The sequence below is a fragment of the Schistocerca americana genome, chromosome 9, assembly GCF_021461395.2.
Source record: "Schistocerca americana isolate TAMUIC-IGC-003095 chromosome 9, iqSchAmer2.1, whole genome shotgun sequence".
Classification (NCBI taxonomy): domain Eukaryota; kingdom Metazoa; phylum Arthropoda; class Insecta; order Orthoptera; family Acrididae; genus Schistocerca; species Schistocerca americana.
The window spans coordinates 157,351,074-157,373,457 of NC_060127.1; positions in this window are offsets into that span (position 1 = coordinate 157,351,074).

The window sequence follows — 22,384 nt, forward strand, 5'->3', positions numbered from 1 at the left end:
ATTAAGTATCCCATTACTGTTGAGATGGTTAACCACTCTTGGGCACATTACTCTCTCGAAGATTTTTTAAAATGCTGTAAGCTTGGATACTGGTCGATAATTATTGACGTCTGTGGTGTCCCCCTTTTTGAAGAGCGGTATGACAATGGCATATTTTAACCTGTCAGGGAAAATACCTCGAGTTAATGCTGCACTACATATGTGACTCAAAACATCAGCTGTAATTGCTCCACATTGTTTTAATATCTTATTAGAGATGTCATCTACTCCAACAGAACATTTATTTTTTTTAAAGGTCTATAGCGAGCTGGATATTCCTTCTGCGATATTGCAGAAAGACTTGGCAGGTTTGTTGAATCTGTACATGATTGCTGGCAGCGGCGGTCACTAGACTGTACGGTCGCAAGAAGACCCGGATCCAGAGGGCAAAGTTGTACCAGCATTTCACATTCGCAATGAATTGTCTCGCATTAACCTGTGATCTTGCAATGTTAACCATTTAGATATTTTACGTAGACAAATGTATGCCTGAAATTTCATCACTCTACATTAATTATTTTTTGGTGTTGCGATTTTTTCCGTCAGTGCAAATACTAGCTGTACTGCATTTACTGTTATTAACACTATTGCTAATAATAGCCAAGGTTGCGAATGTGTTGTGGTTTTTAGTCCGAACACTGGTTTCATGCAGCTGTACATAGTAGTTCATCCTGTGCAAGCCCCTTCATCCCCCTATAAGTACTATAACCTACTCCCATTTTAACCTACTTACTGGAGTGAAGGCTCTGTGCAATTTTGAGCTCCCACGATTCCTTCCATTACCAAACTCACGATTCCTTGGTGCTGGAGGATTCCTTCATTTATTCAAGTTGTGTTTTCTACTTCGCCAGTCTGATTCAGTACCATCTGATTAGTGATTCGATCCACCCATGCACCTTCGGTATTCAAATCGTACCAAATAAAAATATATGTTTGTCTGTGCACAAAATATGTTTTCTGGCACATTAGGTTTGGAGGGAGAGAAATTTACATTGCACCAGCTACAAGTTCCAAGAAATGTTCTGAAAGGAACGATGAGTACTTAGTTGTAATGGGGTGAGGGCTGAATATGGGATTTGAAAGATAAGTCAGTCTATTGAAGCTGGATTCCAGAGCTGGGTTCCTGTTGCTAAAGGGGACTTCGGGAAAGTGGCTGAGTGACAGAGTGGGACAGAAAGGATTTTGCTCTGATGGGAACGAATATGTTGTTCAGCCTAGATCGTTAAGGTCAGTGATAGAGACAAGGAACAGCTTATCTTGATAAGACGGCAGAGAAGACAGGGTTTGTGGAAATCACTGCAGTTGTCTGCATCTAACGAGGATGGCTGTGGGTAATACGTTTAAGTATGGTTAAAAAGTCACAGATGTATCGTACGCTGGCATTGATCACATTCCAGGCGCTGTCAGCTTACCTGAGAAAGACAATGCAGGGTAACATATCAGGAACTGAAAGTACAAGCTTTTGTAGAATTTTCTTCCTCAGGTCAATAGAGTACAACTTTCTTAGATTATTGTAGGGTTTTGTGAGATTACAATGCCTTCTTGCACTTGTAGCCAAGTGCACAACAGAGTTTGTTTTAATCTATCATTAGATGATCCTACACAGTTTGCTGAGGAATAGAAGTTTCCATTTATCCCATTTGATTTTAAATACAGTAGGTCAATAGGGGACACCTTTCTTACATTATTGTAGGGTTTTGAGAGATTCTAATGCTTTCTTGCATGTTGTAGCCAAGTGCACAACCCAGTTTATGCTTTGATCTATCATTAGATACTCCTACACTCTTTGCTGGGGAATAGAAGTTTCCATTTATCCCATTTGGTTTTAAAGACAGCAGGGGTTGCAAATATTTCGAGATAATGAATCAAGAATGAGCATCCAGGATCCATTGCATTTTGGATGGAACTAGGTTTAACCATATACTCTGTGCCAACTTCTATGACACACAGGCTCCCTTTGACATTCTTGATGGCTATTCACACTTTCATCGTTTTTTTACATACATACAGTTGGGAGTCGTCGGCATCATGAAGTACGAGGAGTGTACAATACCTAATGCAACACATTTTTATGTCGGCCTATTTCGATGGAAAAAATGCCGAAATTGTTGTGGGACGTCCTGGAATATTGCCGCTTCAGTCCTTATAGTTTCATGAATTTCCGATAAGTGGCACCGCTGCACGTAACTTTCAAAATGGCGTCTGTAATGGAGGTGCGTTCCAATCAGAGAGGTGTATATGAGTTTCTTTTGGAGGAAAACCAAAGCATCGCTGATATTCATAGGCGCTTTCACAATGCATACGGGAACTTTGCTCTGAACAAAAGCACAGTGAGTCGTTGGGCGAGGCGTCTGTCATCACCGCAGCAAGGTCACACAGAGCAGTCCCTGTTCCCGCGTGTCAGCTGGCTGCAGACAGCTGTGACTCCTGTAACGTTGTGACGTGCAGACACTCTCATTCGAGGTGATCGACGAATCACATTCAAACACCTCACTGCTCCACGACAACGTAAGGTCTCACAAGTCTGCACACCCTAGAGGAGCTCACAAAAGTTCGTTAGACTATTGTTCCCCATCCAGCCTACAGCCTTGATCTCACACCTTCCAGCTTTCCTGTGTTTTGTCCAATGAAGCATTTGTCCGATTTGGGATTAAAGGTGGATATATTCTAATATTTCGAGATGTTGAATCAACAATGGGCAACCTGGACCCACTGGGTTTTGGGTGGAATAAGCTTTAACCGTATATTCTGTGACGACATGCAGGTCACCTATGACGTTGTTCGTGACCATCTAAAAGTTGATCAGTTTTGTGCTTACATGTAACTGGAGGTCATACGCATACAAGAAGTATTTGCTGTGGGATAGAACCATGAGAAAAAGATTGAATGATCAACGAAAGAATAACGTTCTACGAGTCGGGGCGTGGAATGTCAGAAGCTTGAACGTGGTAGGGAAACTAGAAAATCTGAAAAGGGAAATGCAAATGCACAATCTAGATATAGTAGGGGTCAGTGAAGTGAAGTGGAAGGAAGACAAGGATTTCTGGTCAGATGAGTATCGGGTAATATCAACAGCAGCAGAAAATGGTATAACAGATGTAGGATTCGTTATGAATAGGAAGGTAGGACAGAGGGTGTGTTACTGTGAACAGTTCAGTGACCGGATTGTTCTAATCAGAATCGACAGCAGACCAACACCGACAACGATAGTTCAGGTATACATGCCGACGTCGCAAGCAGAAGATGAACAGATAGAGAAAGTGTATGAGGATATTGAAAGGGTAATGCAGTATGTAAAGGGGGACGAAAATCTAATAGTCATGGGCGACTGGAATGCAGTTGTAGGGGAAGGAGTAGAAGAAAATGTTACAGGAGAATATGGGCTTGGGACAAGGAATGAAAGAGGAGAAAGACTAATTGTTATGTAACAAGTTTCAGCTAGTAATAGCGAATACACTGTTCAAGAATCACAAGAGGAGGAGGTATACTTGGAAAAGGCCGGGAGATACGGGAAGATTTCAATTAGATTACATCATGGTCGGACAGAGACTCCGAAATCAGATACTGGATTGTAAGGCGTACCCAGGAGCAGATATAGACTCAGATCACAATATAGTAGTGATGAAGAGTAGGCTGAAGTTCAAGACATTAGTCAGGAAGTGACAACAAAACGACTATTCACGTTGGTGTGTAGAATATATGTGTCTGGCGACATACCATCTGACCTTCGGAAAAGCATCATCCACACAATTCCGAAGACGGCGAGAGCTGACAAGTGCGAGAATTATCGCACAATCAGCTTAACAGGTCATGCATCGAAGCTGCTTACAAGAATAATATACAGAAGAATGCAAAAGAAAATTGAGAATGCGCTAGGTGACAATCAGTTTGGCTTTAGGAAAAGTAAAGGGACGAGAGAGGCAATTCTGACGTTACGGCTAATAATGGAAGCAAGGCCAAAGAAAAATCAAGACACTTTCATAGGATTTGTCGACCTGGAAAAAGCGTTCGACAATATAAAATGGTGCAAGCTGTTCGAGATTCTGAAAAAAGTAGGGGTAAGCTATAGGGAGAGACGGGTCATATACAATATGTACAACAACCAAGAGGGAATAATAAGAGTGGACGATCAAGAACGAAGTGCTCGTATTAAGAAGGGTGTAAGACAAGGCTGTAGCCTTTCGCCCCTACTCTTCAATCTGTACATCGAGGAAGCAATGATGGACATAAAAGAAAGGTTCATGAGTGGAATTAAAATACAAGGTGAAAGGATATCAATGATACGATTCGCTGATGACATTGCTATCCTGAGTGAAAATGAAGAAGAATTAAATGATCTGCTGAACGGAATGAACAGTCTAATGAGTACACAGTATGGTTTGAGTAAATCGGAGAAAGACGAAGGTAATGAGAAGTAGTAGAAATGAGAACAGCAAGAAACTTAACATCAGGATTGATGGTCACGAAGTCAATGAAGTTAAGGAATTCTGCTACCTAGGCAGTAAAATAACCAATGACGGACGGAGCAAGGAGGACATCAAAAGCAGACTCGCTGTGGCAAAAAAGGCATTTCTGGCCAAGAGAAGTCTCCTAATATCAAATACCGGCCTTAATTTGAGGAAGAAATTTCTGAGGATGTACGTCTGGAGTACAGCATTGTATGGTAGTGAAACATGGACTGGTGGAAAACCGGAACAGAAGAGAATCGAAGCATTTCAGATGTGGTGCTATAGACGAATGTTGAAAATTAGGTGGACTGATAAGGTAAGGAATGAGGAGGTTCTGCGCCGAATCGGAGAGGAAAGGAATATGTGGGAAACACTGATAAGGAGAAGGGACAGGATGATAGGACATCTGCTAAGACATAAGGGAATGACTTCCATGGTACTAGAGGGAGCTGTAGAGGGCAAAAACTGTAGAGGAAGAGAGAGATTGGAATACGTCAAGCAAATAATTGAGGACGTAGGTTGCAAGTGCTACAAAGAACTGAATACCAGGGTCGTCCGCTGTGGCCGATTGGTTCCAGGCGCTTCAGTCAGGAACTGCACTGCTGCTATGGTCGCAGGTTCGAATCCTGCCTCGGGCATAGATGTGTGTGATGTCCTTAGGTTAGTTAGGTTTAAGTAGTTCTAAGTCAAGGGGACTGATGACCTCAGATGTTATGTCCCGTAGTGCTTAGAGCCATTTGAACCATTTTCTTGAATACCAGCTCACTGACATAGCTGGGGCTCTTGGTACACTAGTGACGCAAAAGAGTGTCGCCACTGCCAACCGCCACATTGAATGCCACCTGGTGACGCTGTGGGCATGTGAATGGTTCAAATGGCTCCGAGCACTATGGGACTAGAACTACTTAAACCTAACTAACCTAAGGACATCACAGAGACCCATGCCCGAGGCAGGATTCGAACCTGCGATCGTAGCGGTCGCGAGGTTCCCGACTGAAGCACCTAGAACCGATCGGCTACCCTGGCCGGCGTGGGCATGTGACACGGCAACGTATATAAGCGGAGCAGAGACGAATGGGGAATTATTTTAGAGATGATACTGACCGCTAATGGGGAAACGTACTGACATAAGCGACTCTTACAGACTGGTATGGTTTGACGTCTGGGAACGCACACCTGGAATACGGCGAAGGTGGCACTCTCTTCGTTTCTTACTGTTGTGAGCGTAGATGGAAGGTGGTTGAAGGACCGTGAAACAACGAATAGGTGACGAGGCGTTGGACATCCACGCCTAACCACAGAATTTGGAGGACGGAGGCTTGTCTGCTCTGTAAAGGAGGGTAGGCTGCTGTGCATGGCTAATCTGACGACACATTACAGAGTTGGTTGAGGCACAAGCGTTTCGCTGTAGGCTGTTCGGTGGCGCACGTTCAGACACGGGCTGCTGCAGCAGACGGCCCGTACTTGTTCCCATGTTGAACCAGCGACGCTGTCATCTACACTTGTAGTGTACTAGAACTTCGATCCGTAGGAACGTGTCTAAGAGGCTGAATCATGTTTCTTATTATACCAGCCTAATGGTCGTGTCTCCACTCAGGCGAACAACTTCGCGTACCACACCACGGTCGCAGGCTGATAGGGGCAGTACTGTGCTGTGAGGGACATTAATTTGGGCTTAGATTGAGCCTGTGGTAGTAATGGAAGTCATTATGACAGCTATACGTCACGTGAACATTATTGCGGACCACTTCCTCCACTGCAATGGCATCTGCGATCCGCTCCTCAGTCTTTGGTTGTGTGTGAAGGCCAAAGTAGGTAGTGAGGCGGTGTCCTGTGAGGCGATAGCTCAGAAGTGATGGCGTAGACACTATCTGAAATGATGTGTTGGAGACACTCTGTGATGGCATGGGAGTTTGTCACGAGGGCTGTGATTTGTCCTTCGGTCTTCGGTTGTTGGCAGAGTCTGTGATCGGTTATGGCCCACGAGACCACGGCTCAGAGGCGATGTTGGAGACGACGTTTCGCAAAGATGTGCAGATGAGACACTTGGCGAGGACTCCATGGTTCAACACGCGGCTGGTGAAGTGGACTCTGACTGGAGGTAGTGTGAGGTCCGGCCAGCGTTGATCTTTAGAGATTGCCGGTCGGTGTGGCCGTGCCGTTCTACACACTACGTTCTGGAGCCGGGCGACCGCTACCGTCGCAGGTTCGAATCCTGCCTCCGGGCATGGCAGTGTGTGATGTCCTTCGGTTGTTTTTGTTGTGGTCTTCAGTCCTGAGACTGGTTTCATGCAACTTTCCATGCTACCCTATCCTGTGCAAGCTTCTTCATCTCCCAGTACTTACTGCAACCTACATCCTTCTGAATCTGCTTAGTGTATTCTTCTCTTGGTCTCCCTCTACGATTTTTACCCTCCACACTACCCTCCAATGCTAAATTTGTGATCCCCTGATGCCTCAGAATGTGTCCTACCAACCGGTCCCCTCTTCTCCCCAGGATAACTGTCCATGTCACGAAGCCAGAATCGAACTACAGAGATTTGAAGAGCTCGATACATAACTCACTTTGATGCCTTTGCAACCAAATGCACCTGTAGCGAACACGATGGTACACATCTGGCACTCTACTGGGCTCCAGCTCTGCCCCACAAGCCACTGCCGCTTAATTTACAGGAACTGCATGAGCTATGCAGTAGTGCCACATATTACCAGAAACCTACCAAGGACTTGTAGTATTCATGCCACGCAGAATAGCTGCTGTATTGCGCTCCTGTAAGAGCAGAATCCTTTCCGTCCCACTCTTTCTTATCAGTATCCGGAAACCGACTCTGGAATGATCTCCCCCACTACCTCGGAGAACTGAATAACATGTCCGGCTTAAACAGGCTAGGTTTATCTTTCAAATCCCAAACTCACCCCTTACATCGTTAATCGCTGCAGTATTGTGCTATTAAGGTCGCACAACACGCTATTAAAATGTTTTGCCTTGAATGCGCGCGGATGGTTTTATATCTACACCTATACCACTCTGAAGTACCGGTACGTGACGGAGGGCACATAACGTATTACATCTCATTTATATAGTTTTTTCTTTGAACTCATAACGGAAAAAGACCTCCCAGTGTTCTGTGAATGAGGCTCTCTGAGATGTAGTATGCGTTTCTTCTGAAACAGAGCTTGCGTTACTCGTCCCCCTCCGTGCTGTTACCTCCCTTTTGCGTTTTCGTGTTATGCGTCAATGGGAAGAGGAGTGGCTGGCAGTCGGTGAAAATAAGCTGCGTCTGGTCAAGGCTACCACGCGGCCATGGCGTACGTCCTACCAGTCATGCAGGCGGGATGAGGTTCTCCTCACTCGCCTCCGCATCGGGCACAGTCCCTTAACGCACGGTTTTTTACTCCGGCGGGAGGAGCCCCCAATCTGCAGTGCTTGTGGCGTCCAGATTACTGTCCGCCACATTTTACTTGACTGTCCTTTATCAGAGGGCGGTGGTTTCCTTGCCACCGGATTTGCCCTCTATTTTGCAAGACCACGCAACGACTGTGGTTAAGGTCTTACGGTTTTGTGTCCTGTCCACTTTGTTGCCTCGGATTTTAGGGAGAGGATTTTAATGTGCTGCCGGGTGACTGGATCACCCAGGTTTCAGGTAAGAGGTCCGCCAGTCACGATTACCTACTTGTTTCACTTCGATTTCTGTTCTCTTTTCCTTGTGTTCCCTTTCCTTTTTAGTGCGTTTCTTCTCCTCTTGTTTTGCCTCTGTATGTGAGGTTTTGGAACTGCGTCAGGTCTGTGTCTTTTAGCCGTTCTCCTTGTTCGCTGTCCGTCTTCGTCCCTTCACTGCATGTGTTTCTATGCGTTTGGGAGCTGATGACCATGCTGTTTAGCGCCCGAAAACCTCAAACCACACACACACACACACACGACATCATGCAATCAAAAGGTTGCAGCCAAGCAGGCAGAATCTCTCCTGCTAGATCTTTGATAGACGTGAAACAGTATACCACAAACCAAGACACGAGCATACGGAGAATTTTCGTAAGCCGTCATTGGCTGGACGCATATTTCACTAAACTGTGCTGTTGAGTACAAGAAACAATCGTCGGTGGACGATCTTGAGGACATGCTCAGGACTTAGAAACAGTCCTCACGCAAAAGTGAGGAATGTAATTTTCAGGAGTCAAGCTCCCGTCATATCTTCCTGCATTTCGCTACAATTTTCTAATGCTGCAACTTCTCTGTATACTACAGCATCATGGAACTTCCGACACTATCTACTAGGTCATTTATATATATATTGTGAAAAGCAATAGTCCCGTAACACTCTCCTGTGGCATGCCAGAGGTTACTTTAACGTCTGTAGACGTCTCTCCATTGAGAACAACATGCTGTGTTCTGTTTGCTAAAAACTCTTCAATCCAGCCACACAGCTGGTTTGATATTCCGTAGGCTCTTACTTTGTTTATCATTGGCATTGTTCAGGATACCTGAACTCGTATCTAGTAGCATGAAGTTCCTACTCGGTTACTAAAATAAAAGTAATAAAAACCTAATAGAAATGCACTGAAGAGCAAAAGAAACTGGTACACCTGCATAATATCGTGTAGGATCCCGCCGAGCACCCGGAAGTGCCGCATGGGCTTGACTAATATCTGAAGCAGTGATGGAGGGAACTGATCCCATGAATCCTGCAGGGCTGTTCATAAATGGGTAAGAGTACGACGGAGTGCCAGCCGGAGTGGCCGTGAGGTTCTAGGAGCTACAGTCTGGTGCCGAGCGACCGCTACGGTCGCAGGTTTGAATGCTGCCTCGGGCATGGATGTGTGTGATGTCATTAGGTTAGTTAGGTTTAATTAGTTCTAAGTTCGAGGCGACTGATGACCTCAGAAGTTAAGTCGCATAGTGCTCAGAGCCATTTGAACCATTTTTGCAACGCATCCTAGATATGTTAGATAATGGGGATGAGCTGTGACCGGCTCAGCTTGATGCCGTTTGTCTTTTGGCATTTTGTCTCAAACAAGTGGTATCTTATTGCTCCCTGAGTTACTACCATAATGAGGTGTTGACTTGCCTCCATCAGTGGCAGCAGCAGCGCTTATCGGTACTAGTACTGCTGTACCATCTTCGGTGTGACCGCTATATTTCCATGTGGTGGTGTGTGTGGCAGTCGGCCGCTTGGGACATGGCAGTGAGGAAGTCTTCGCGGCGCGAGGTCAGGCCGGAGCTGCTGGTGGCGTGCATGCACGGTCAGATTGTGAGGCGCTAGCTGCGAGAGCTACAAAGTTCGTTGGCCACAGAACCTGGACACTGAAGTTGAGTGATCAGTTAACCTGTTATGAAACCTCAACTGCTGTGACATCTCTTCGTTCATTGCCGGTTGCTGCTTCCTGGGCCGTTCTGGCTAGCAGCAACGTATAGTGTGTTGGAGTCGACGAAATTTTGCAGCCGTCTTCGTGTATGGTCTTTAACTATTAAACTGGTTGTTACTGATCAGTGAAGTGCACCAGCACTATTTTCTGCCTTGTGGCCGTTAACGCCCCAGTTACCCGTCATGTTCGATAGCGTAGTTTTCCAGCAGTGTGTTTTTCCTCACTGTGTTGATGCTATCCAGCACGGCGTGTTGTTCCGACAGCCTTTTATTTGTTTGTACACATGTTTTTCTTAGAGTGCTTATTGTGTCTTGGCTGTTTCCAGACGCCAATTTTGAAGACAGTGCTGCTGGTATCTTCGTCCTCGGCTGATACTTTCTGTTGTCGCGCCGTTGGTCGGGCGGATGGGAATTGATTAGGTTGTTGGTCAGTCCTTCCCCCGTCCGACTATTTAACCTTACTCTTGGGTGCCTGTCTCACCCCACCTTACGTTATAGCTACCTCCTCAGGGCTGACTTTTCGAACATTTCTGAGCACCACTGTTCTGTTGGTTTTTGATTGTGATTTTCATTTTAGTCTGAAGTACTGTGCGTGGTCTTCAGCCGTCTATTAATTTAGTTTGTTTTAATTTTAAGATAAGGCCTTCAGCCAGCTTAAATTAAAATTTGTTGATTGATTTCTTTGAAAACTAAATTTATCCTGGCCTTAAGCCCTGAGTTTTTCAATGTCTTGTGTGTGGACTTCAGCCGAATATTTACGTCAAATATTTTTTTAAGTAAGGCCTTCAGCCACGCGTATCGTTTTATTTTGATCCTTTTAAGGCCATCTGTAATCAAGTGGTTCTTAGGAAAATAAAAGTTTGTGTGTTTTGTGCAACTGACAGTAACTGATTATGACCCCCTTTCCACAGCCATAGCCGGCCGCGGTGGTCTAGCAGTTCTAGGCGCGCAGTCCGGAACCGCGCGACTGCTACGGCCGCAGGTTCGAATCCTGCCTCGGGCATGGATGTGTGTGATGTCCTTAGGTTAGTTAGGTTTAGGTAGTTCTAAGTTCTAGGGGACTGATGACCACAGATGTTAAGTCCCATAGTGCTCAAAACCATTTGAACCATTTCCACACCCATAACCTGATCTGCTCTTTACAGCGAAACCTGATTTCAAAGGAGTTTGTTTAAACTCGTAAGAGTGTTCTTGTAGCCACTCTGTAGCAGCTCTGAATGTGTAAGGTGTCGCATTGCCCTGGTGGAATTGCCCAACTCCGTTGGAATGGCAATGGGCGTCAATGGAAGCAGGTGATGAGACAGGACGCTTACGTACGTGTCCCCTGTCAGTGTCTTACCTAGACGTGTCAGGGGTGCCATATAACACCAACTGCAGACGCCCAACACCGTTGCCCCCAGGGGCTCAGCATTCTTTTGCTGGGTACGGGCTTGGCGACCCCGGGCTTCCTGAGCTGGGGACTGGTCAGCGCCGCCAGTCCCCTGTCACTGTAAGCTCTGAGCATACTTCAGCGACCACCGTGCGGCGCGGCGGTGGAACGTTGTGTGTCTCAGGGAGTGGGGATCTTGGCTTGACCGCCCGGATCGCGAGGATGGAATACACCTCTATAAACAACCCCTCAATCTCAAGGTGTGCTGCGCGCTGATGAGATGCATGGCTGTTGAGGTGGAACAGTCGCAAGCGCTCAACCTCTGGGGCACCTGCCGCACCCCAGTTGTATCAGGCTTACCTAGGCACGCGGGGCTCTGTCTAGGTGGACTTGTAGTTCCCTAGCTGCTCGTGGGACCGAGATGGATCCTTCGAAATCCTCTTTTCTTCCTCCCAGCGGAAAGGGTGGGCCGCTGGAAGGTTCCAACACCCAGTCTCTTAAGAGGTCTCGTGCAGTCAGTCCCCCTGACTCCGGCGCTTCTTTAAACAGTCCAGTCTTAGGTAACAGAATGCATTCTGGTAATCCGAATGTGTTTCTCATTGTGAAACGGAAGGAGGGTAGTTTTGAGAAGGTTTCGCCCTTCTATATACAAAAGGGATTCGAGGGAATCTGTGGCTGCTTAAAATCGGTGAAGCGCTTACGTAATGGGACCTTATTAGTGGAAACTTCCACTTCCCTGCAAGCAACTAACCTCCAATCTGCTAAATGCCTTGGAGAGTATGCCATAGACACTGAACTGCAGAGCACCTTGAACTACAGCAAAGGTGTTGTGACGTGCCGGGATCTAGTTGGCATTCCCAAGGAAGAACTGCAACGTGAGTGGGCTCCGGCAGGTATTGTTGATGTTCAACATATCATGAAGAGGGTTGATGGCAATCTTGTCAAATCCGACTCCTTTATTCTAACCTTCAATAGCACGAAACTTCCTGAGCATGTGAAAGCTGGCTTCCTTCGCCTTAGTGTGAGGCCTTATTTCCCGGCCCCAATGCGCTGTTTCAAATGGCAGCGTTTTGGGCATACCACCTTAGGATGCAAAGGCGACGCGACTTGTGGCAACTGTGGTAACGCTGCTCATGACGGAGTTGGTTGCTCCTCTCCAGCCAAATGTATCAATTGCTCTGGGAACCACCCTGTTTGGAGTAGGGACTGCCGAATATTTTTAGAGGAACGCAAAGTCCAGGAAATAAAAACAACTAAGCGTATCCTCTATGGTGAGGCCAAGAAGATCTTTAAGTCGATGCAACCTCCCACATTTGCTACATCTTTTGCCTCCCTGGTTCAGAAGCCTAGTCCGAAAGTCGATGCCTCCATGCAGACAAAGGTGGTGAGTGTTGGCACTAATACATGCAGCTGTCAGTGCACTTGCAACGCAGCCAGTGTTTCAGAGTCAGTAGCCCCTCTTCGAATGGCAGACAAAGGTACAGTGGCGAATTTGGGCCAGCCCCTGACGCCTCCAACAGCTGAGGATGTTCCGAAGCCCTGTACAGCCATTACCACTCCAACATCAGCTCCCCCAAAGCCCACCAAACCGCAGAAAGCTCCCATACAGCAACAACAGCGGGTCAAATCCCGTAGTAAACCGTCTGACCATGCAGATGTGGTTTTCCGTGAGGCTTCTTCTGACTCTTCCCCAGAGTTGATGGAATCCGATGTCTGTGTGGGGGAATCATCTCGCCCCACGCCTGCCCCTCCACCTTCTGCAGTCTCCCCGCCCCGTCGGAGAGACAGGATGAAGGTGCTACCCCCGTAATAGATGGCTCCCATTCTCCAGTGGAACTTGCAAGGGTTCAGGACGCATGTGGAGGAACTTCATCTACTCTCTCAGGGTAGACCACTGTGTCTCTGTCTCCAGAAGACGTATTTCCATCCATCATACTCCCCTGAGATACGAGGCTATACACTCCACAAAAAGGACGACCTGCGTGGAGAGAGAGCTAGAGGAGGCGTAGGTATTTTCGTCAGGACGGACTACCACTCCTCGCCTCTCTCACTTACAACGACTTTACAGGCCGTCGCTGTGTCCGTGCACGTGCGTCATCCATTGACTGTATGTTCACTTTACTTGCCCCCACATGATGCTCTTGATGAAGTGGCCCTCACCGACCTTCTTACACAGCTCCCCCAGCCATTCATTATTTGTGGTGATTTTAATGCCCACAATGTGCTTTGGGGCTCTGCAATTACCTGCCCCAGAGGTAGAGCCATTGAGAGGCTTCTCCTGTCATCCTGTGCCTACTTGCTCAATGGAGGACAGAGTACTCATTTCTGCACGGCGACTGGGTCGTTCTCTGCCATTGATCTCTCGCTTTGCTCTCCAGCTCTTGCCGCCAGTGCTCACTGGGAAGTGGTCGCTGACTTGCACGGCAGTGATCATTTCCCAATCTGGATTCACCTGCCAGATGGCGTGGGCCCCGAAAGGAGACCACCACGATGGGTACTCAGTGGAGCTGACTGGACGCTTTATAGCCAGTTGGCCCAATTCGAACACTGTGCGAATGTTGAGATGTGGGTGGATCATATTACCCACACGGTCCACCACGCCGCTGCAGCGTCCATTCCAAACTCCACAGGCCACCGGAAAAGGCCACCTGTGCCTTGGTGGAGTGCCGACTGCCGCTCTGCACTGAGGACCAGTCGTGCGGCTCTGCGTCGGTTCAAGTGCCGGCCGACTGCTGAGAATCTTGCAGCCTTTCGGGTGGCGAGGGCAAGATGTCGCCGCATTATTCGTGAGAGCAAGAAGAGGTCGTGGCAAACGTTCCTGAACACCATTAATCATTCCACCAAAAGTTCCATTGTGTGGGAGACCATCCGGAGAATTTCTGGCAGAGGAGGGAGGTGCCCCATAGCTGCTGTAATGACTAACGGCACTCTCCACACGGAGCCGCGAGACATTGCCCAGACTCTGGCAGCGTATTTTGCCACTGCAACAACCAGGATCCTGGATCCTGGTTTCCAGCGCCATAGAGCGCTAGCTGAGAGATGTAGTCTGAACTTCCAGTCCACCTCTCCTGAAGCTTGCAACTGCCCATTTTCTATGTGGGAGCTGGATTCTGCATTGTCTGGAGCTCGTGACACATCCCCTGGTCACGACAGGATCCATTACAGTATGCTATGGCACCTCACAATGGGCAACAGAGAACTCCTCCTCGCACTTTTTAATGACATTTCGGCGTCGGGTCACTTTCCTGACGCGTGGCGTGAGGCAGTTTTAATCCCTTTTTTAAAACCTGGGAAAGACCGCACGAGCCCAAGTAGCTACCGTAGTATTGCCCTCACTAGTTGCATAGGGAAGAACTTGGAGCGGATGGTCAACCGCCGCCTTGTCTGGATGTTAGAATCCCGGCAACTCCTTAGTCGCTTTCAGTGTGGGTTCAGGAGATTTCGTTCCACCTTCGATAACCTTGCCCTCCTGGAGGCGGCTATACAACAAGCTTTCCTCCGTCGTCATCACCTTCTAGGTGTATTTTTCGACATCGAGAAGGCCTACGATACCACTTGGAGGCGTCTCATCCTGGCGCAGCTTCACGAATGGGGTTTTCGTGGTTGTCTTCCTCTTTTTATTCAGTCTTTCCTCTCGCCACGATATTTTAGATACCGAATTGGTGACGTCCTGTCTGATCGCTTTGAGCAGGAGAATGGTGTCCCTCAGGGTAGCGTTTTAAGTGTGAGTCTGTTTGCCATCGCTATTAATAGCATTACGTCCCTAGTGAAAAGTCCTGTCCAGTGCTCTTTGTTTGTGGATGATTTCTCTTTGTTCTGCTCTTCTTCAAGCCTTGCAATGACAACGCGTCAGTTGCAACTTACGATTAGGCGTTTGGATGACTGGGCGCAGAAGAGTGGCTTTAAGTTTTCCACCGAGAATTCTGTATGTGTTCTTTTTAACCGTTCTCGTTCGATTTTAACCTTTCCTGAGTTGCGCTTGAGGGACACTCTTCTTACTTTTAAAGACACGGTGAGATTTCTGGGTCTCATTTTTGACTCGAGGCTCACGTGGTTACCTCATCTTAAAGACCTGAAACGGCGGTCGCTTCAGGCTTTAAGTCTTTTAAAATGTCTTAGCCACAGTACATGGGGAGCTGACAGGACTTGTCTGCTCCAGTTTTACAGGGCGTTTGTGCGATCTCTGCTCGATTATGGGTGCACGGTGTATGGGTCTGCGAGGCCTTCGTACTTAAAGATTTTGGACGTTGTCCACCATGAAGGGCTTCGGTTGGCCACTGGGGCATTCCGAACTAGCCCCATACCAAGCCTCTGTGCAGAGCCAGGTGAACCGCCACTTCATATGCGGCGACGGCTACTTACGGTACGCCAGGCGTATAAAACTTTGTCCACACCATACACCCCTGCATACCATACCGTTGCTGAGCCTCCTCTGGCACGGTTGTTTCATAACCGGCAACGTGCGACGCAGCCCTATGGGATTCGCGCACAGGATTGCCTCGCTGCGATGTCTATGGCTGGTCTTCGTGTTTTACGTCGCGGTTGGGGCAGATCTCCACCATGGCTCCTCCGGCGACCCAAACTTATTTTAGATTTGACTCGTTTTAAGAAGGATGGCACGCCAGATTTTACATTCCAGTCACTGTTTTTTAACATTTTAGATGTGCATCACGGTTTCGCTGTCGTTTACACTGATGGCTCCAAACAGGAGAATTTCCTTGGCTGTTCTGTGGTGTTCCCTGATCATGTTACCCGGATTCGCCTCCCTGCTGAATATACCGTTTTCGCAGCGGAGCTCCATGCGATCCTGAAGGCACTGGAGCTGATGTATCGTGTTCGGGGCGATCGATTTCTTCTCTGCTCCGATTCTCTTAGTGCCTTACAATCACTGCAGAACCTATACCCGACCGAGGAGATGGTCCAGCTGATATATGACCAACTGTACTTGCTCCAACGGCGGGGTAAGGAGGTATCCTTCTGCTGGGTGCCTGGTCATGTCGGCATATGGGGCAATGAACAGGCCGATCGGGCTGCCAAGGAGGCCTGCAGAGAGCAGGATGTGGTCCAGTGTCCTATCCCCTTGCAGTCGGTCGTTGCTGCACTCCACAGGAAGTGCATGGAGTTGTGGGAGGACGAATGGCTGGCGGTGACGGCCAATAAACTGCGGTCGCTAAAGTCAACCACTCGGCCGTGGCGTTCCTCCTGCCGGTTGCTCAGGCGGGAAGAGGTGGCCCTCACACGTCTTCGGATCGGGCACTGTCCTCTGACGCATAGCTATTTATTACGGCGGGAGGATCCTCCGTTTTGTGATGCTTGTGGTGTGCACATCTCTGTCCGGCACATTTTAACAGACTGCATTTTATACCGTGATGTAAGGGCAGAAGCACAAGTTTATGAGGTTCTGCCTTGTGTTTTAGCTAACGATGAGGCGTGTGTGTCTAGGGTTTTTAAGTTTCGTGATGTGTCTGGACTCTGGCCTAAACTTTTAGGCTGGAGGTTTTAGTGTGTTGCAGAGTGGCTGACTCCTCCCTTTTTTCCTTGCGGTCAGCCAGCCACTTCCATCTGCTACATTGTTTTAGCTCCCCCTCCCATTTTCTTCCTGTGTTGTCCATGTTTTACTGCTGACGCCCTGCTTCCTCCCACGCTTCGGTGTGGGTGAGCACATTTTTCCAATGATTGTTCCCCGTGTTTTATGTTCCGTTTTATGTCAATGTTCTGAGGGTTTTTTTTCTTGACACCCATCTCACTATGATGCTGCACGGGCGCTGAAGACCTTGCTGTCGTGCGCCCACAAACCCCTCTACTACTACACCCCTACCAACACCGTTGCAGAGCCACGAGCTTGAAGAGTCCGCCGCTGACGTGTAGGGTCCATCATTCATGAGGTTGTCTCCATAACCGTACGCGTCCATCCACTCGATGCAATTTGAAACGAGACTCGTCCGATCAGTCAACATGTTTCCAGTCATCAACAGTCCATTGTCGGTGTTGACGGGCCCAGGCGAGGCGCAAAGATTTGTGTCGTGAGTGGGCCTTCGACTCCGAAAAGCCACATCGATGATGTTTCGTTGTATGGTTTGCACGCTTGCTTGTTGATGGCCCAGCATTGAAATCTGCAACAATTTGTGGAAGGGTTGCACTTCTGTCACTTTGAGCGATTCTCTTCAATTGTCGTTTGTCCCGTGCTTTCAGGATCTTTGTCCAGCCGCAGCGATGTCGGAGATTTGACGTTTTATCGGATTCCTGATATTCACGGTACAGTCGTGAAATGGTCATGCGGGAAAATCGCCACTTCATCGCTACCTCGGAGATCATGTGTCCCGTCGCTTGTGCACCGACTGTAACACCACGTTCAAACTCACATAAATCTTGATAACATGCGACTGTAGCAGCAGCAACCGATCTAACAACTGCGCCAGTCACTTGTTATCTTGTATAGGCGTTGCCGACCGCAGCGCCGTATTATGCCTGTTTACATACCTCTGTGTTTGAATACGTATGCCTGGACCACTTTCTTTGGCACTTCAATGCATTTGGACAAGTCCACAGCTTACTTTAAATTCGGCAACATGTGATTCTATGTTTTGCTTCTCCATACTGCCATTCATTCACCGCAGCGCCCCTTTCCTGTAGTGGTGACACCGGCCACATCTTAAAGTTACAAAAAAATGGTCCAAATGGCTTTGAGCACTATGAGACTTAACATCTCAGGTCATCAGTCCTCTAGAACCTAGAACTACTTAAACGTAACTATCGTAAGGACATGACACACACCCATGCCCGAGGCAGGATTCGAACCTGCGACCGTAGCAGTCACGCGGTTCCGGACTGAAGCGCCTAGAAACGCACGGCCACCGCGACCGGCTTAAAGTTACACTAGATGGCTTTTCATGAACCGGCTAGTTTTGAGTCATGAGCCATTCTTGAGGGCGTTTGTAGGACGGGTTGAACGCAGACAACCAGGTGACGGTAGCTTGACGTTCGAAACGCGTAGCCGTGGATTACATTCCTCTCATTTGTGTGTTGTATGCTGAATAATGAAAAGATTATATTCACAACCTTATCCTTATCCTTATCCTTAAGATGGATAGTACTGAAAAACATGACTTTTTTACTTCAAAACTCTTAAATCATTTTACATAAAATAAACTTTATTAACATTTTACATTTTTATTTTTAATGCCTACATACTTATTTCTCAACATACTAACTCTAGCAACGAACACATTTTTCACAACGAGAGATCGATTTGTTGGCACCGATACTGTAGAATGTTTGATTTCGTTGACGGAACCACAACCTCGTCTCTGCTTGCACCGCTTCATCACCATCAAAGTGAAGTCTTCCAAGGTGCTAGTTAAGTACTGAAAACAGATGAAAATCGGATGCGACAGTATGGTAAATGATCAGCGACATTGAGCCAAAGGCGTCGCATTGTTGCAGATGTCGCAGAGTTCGTATGTGCTCTGGCATTCTCAGGCTGAAAGAGAGGGTGGGCCACGTGTGAATTCGAATTCGTGCTTTCAGTTCTCTGAGGGTCTCGTAGTACTTTGCAGAGTTTATGGTGGTGCCTATAGGCATGAATTCCAAGTGATCCGCACTGGACTCGCATTCGGGAGGACGACGGTTCAATCCTGCGTGCGGCCATCCTGATTTAGGTTTTCCGTGATTTCCCTAAATCGCTCCAGGCAAATGCCGGGATGGTTCCTTTGAAAGGGCACGGCCGACTTCCTTCCCCATCCTTCCCTAATCCGATAAGACTGATGACCTCGCTGTCTGGTCTCCTTCCCCAGACAACCCAACCCCAACTCCAAATGATCCACACCTTGAACATCGCTGAACTCTGTGAGCGTGACCTTTCCTGCTAATGTCACGGCACTGAACGTTTTTGGAGTCGGCGACACTTTGTGGCGGAACTCCAATGATGATATCTTATTTTCGGTGTCAAGATGGTGCATCCAGTTTCCATCACGTCATCATCAGGAGTGAGCATTGGAGCCACCCACCACGCACACAGTTTTCTGTACCACACTTCTGCAATGATGTCCTGTACACGCTCTCATGAAATGCCACACTAACCTGAGAGCTGTGTCTGCATTATCTGACTGTTGTCTCTGATGAGCTCAATGACCAGATTCCGGTGAGTTTCATCAGCTGGTGTACACGGTCGTCCAGTCCAAGCACTGTGGCACATGTTCAGGATAGCACCACCGTTCCCTTCATAACGAGTTCCAACAACCCAACGTCGCACGTTACGGATTTCGATCCAATAATCGTGGAACACAGCTTTCATTCTCCGACGGAATTCAATTATAAGTACGTTTTCTGCGCTTATAAACCCGATTACAGCACGCTGACACACTCACTGACAGTTACATCACACACCGTCATGGTGAAGGCTAGAATTTGGAGCCCTGTAACGGCAGAGGGTTGCAACTTGCGTCAGGAAAACGTGAAAGACGACCAAGTAATGTGCGTAATGTGTAATACTTCAACCGATAGTGAAACCAGAACAGAAAATTCGGACTCGTTTCTTTTCAGCACGACCTCGTTTTTCCAAACATCACGGCAATAAGCATATTAGCCATGCAAATTCATCTACGAAAATAATTCACTGTCTGGAACTTTCCTGAACCAGATTCTGAATATTTACGTAGGAAAAGGAGCGTACCACAGATATGGGTGTACGTGGCGGCTCTGGTACGCCAACCGATATCGTACAAGACCGCCCTGCTTATGGAGATCTGCAGACTCAAATGACAGGTTTTGGTACACTAGGCGATATTGTTAGAGAAAAAAAATTTCACCTGGTGAATGAAGTAGGAAATAAGGTATCTGGAGAGAAATTGGAAAATATTTAGAAAATAAAAGTAGTGTAGGGGAAAACTCAGTTACAGGTGACAGTGCTAAAGCGACTGCTGTTAGCGCAGCGAATATGACCGAGAACTCGCCGACACCAGAATTTAACCACACAGAGTGGACAACCGGAATCAGTGAATATGGGACCATCAAAAGGGATCAAAGGCCAAAACATTTCGACCACTGCCCACCGCGACGTTGGACGCCATCCGGTGCCGTTACGGTCTCGTGACGCGCTAACAAAAGTAAATAAGCAGAGCACAGACGGAACGGCGCATCACCCCAGTGGAGATATGGGCCGGAATTGAGCTAAATGACTTTGAGAAAGAGCAGATTATTATTATGCAGAGCCTGTACACGAGTATCTAGAAAACGGCAAATGTGGTCGAATGTTCACATGCTACTGTCGTCAGCATATACTGAAAGAGGTAGAACGACAGTGAAATTACCCGTAGGCGGTAATTGGTTTTAAGTCCACGACTCTTCTCAGATCGTGGGGTTCGGAGGCTCGTCTGCTCTGTGAGGTAGTGTGATGATCTGTGGCATCTCTTCCGAAAAACGCAATGCAGATGCACGCACTAGTGTTTCAGAGCACACCGTTCATCGTACAATGTTGAACGTGGAGCTCCGCAGCAGACCACTGCTACGTGTTCACATTTTCAACCAACGACATCGTCAGGTACGATTGCAGTTGGGGACGGGACTATCAGGATTCGAATGTCGACCAAGGGAAACGTATCGGCTCTTCGGGTGAATCACATTTTTGCAACACTAGGTCGATGGTCGTCTCCACAAGCTCAGTCATCGTGTTGATGGGCGAGTCGAAACGTGCAGCGCGACACGGACGCAGGTTGGTGAGAGCTGTATTCTCGTGCCCTTGCATGGTACCTGTGGTAGTAATCGAGAACACGTTGACACCTGCGAAATGGCTATTATAAATAAGATTTGCAAAATGGGGAATCGAAATTTTATAAAACAAGTCGGCATGGTATTGATAAAAGAAAATATCAAAGAGAGGAAAACGAGTTCTACAAACTTTTTATGGACTTGCAAGCTGCAAGCTGCAGGGTCGACGAATCTGCAATGCGAGTGTAAGTGGGATCGAGTCAGCCAAAAATGTCAGAATTGGCGTCATGCCACATATGTCCATGTCTTAAAGACACAAAAAATTACCGAAGCACACTTTAAATGTAAAAAATATGAGTGAAAAATGCATTCCATTAACAAAAAAACTATGTAATGATTGCGATAAACGAAAGTAGATGCTTAACTGATACGTTTACGTATCTACCATTTTTTTATTGAAAGTCATTGTTCATTTTTTCTTTATAGTATACTTAAGTGTTCATTATTTGATCTCAAAACATGCTACTGAACATTATTGATGCAGATTTTCTTTGTTTTTTGAGATAACTCCGAAGAAAAGGCCGACGATAATGTAAGAGCCTTAGCAGTTGGTAAGATAACGGTTTGTTTTCCATAAAGATTGATTTTTCGTAAACAGAAGCCTTTCTTTTACTGACTTATGAACAACTGTTTAGAGAAACATAGAAGAAAATGGGTTGAAAATGATTTTTGTTTTTGTGGTCGAAAACTACCTGATGTCAGTGTAGTTAAGGGCTAATTTGCGTCAATATTTAAAGTGCTTAAACATAATTACCAATCTTGAAGCAAATATTTAATTAAAGCTCTAAGCAACTCTCTGTATCCATGTGGAAATACGATCCTCATTGTATTCCAGGTGGTGAGTGTCGAACTTGTAAGCACTAATAAATAAATTAATAGACAAAACCTCCACTTTGCGTAATGAATGGCAGATGTAGATAAATTTAAATTAATCCTTATTGTTCCCTCTAGTTTCTTATATATACTCACTACCATCCTTCTATCCCTATAGTTTATATACACTTGTATGACGGTTGCAAACATCTTGTAGCTTTCACATTGACGAACGGCTGTTTATCGAACGAGATATACCTGAAGAGTATACCAAGTTTTCACTAAGTCGTTCATTAATTTTAAAGCGGCTGCCTCTATGTGAAAACGAAATGCGTTTGTAATTCACTCGATCAAGTCATATGCGTCAGTTTTTCAATAGAATAGTCTCTACCCGGTACAAAAATTAATATAGCTCTGAACCAGTCCGTTGGTAATGCCGAACTCGGATACAGAGTTCTAATACTAATTCAGAACATTGTGTAGTAGATGTAGGGATGTGTGTGGGGCAATAGAAGACGGCAACACAAATGCTGAGGTTTATAATTCGCGTTAAAAAAAATTACACAGGAGCATTATGCATATATATC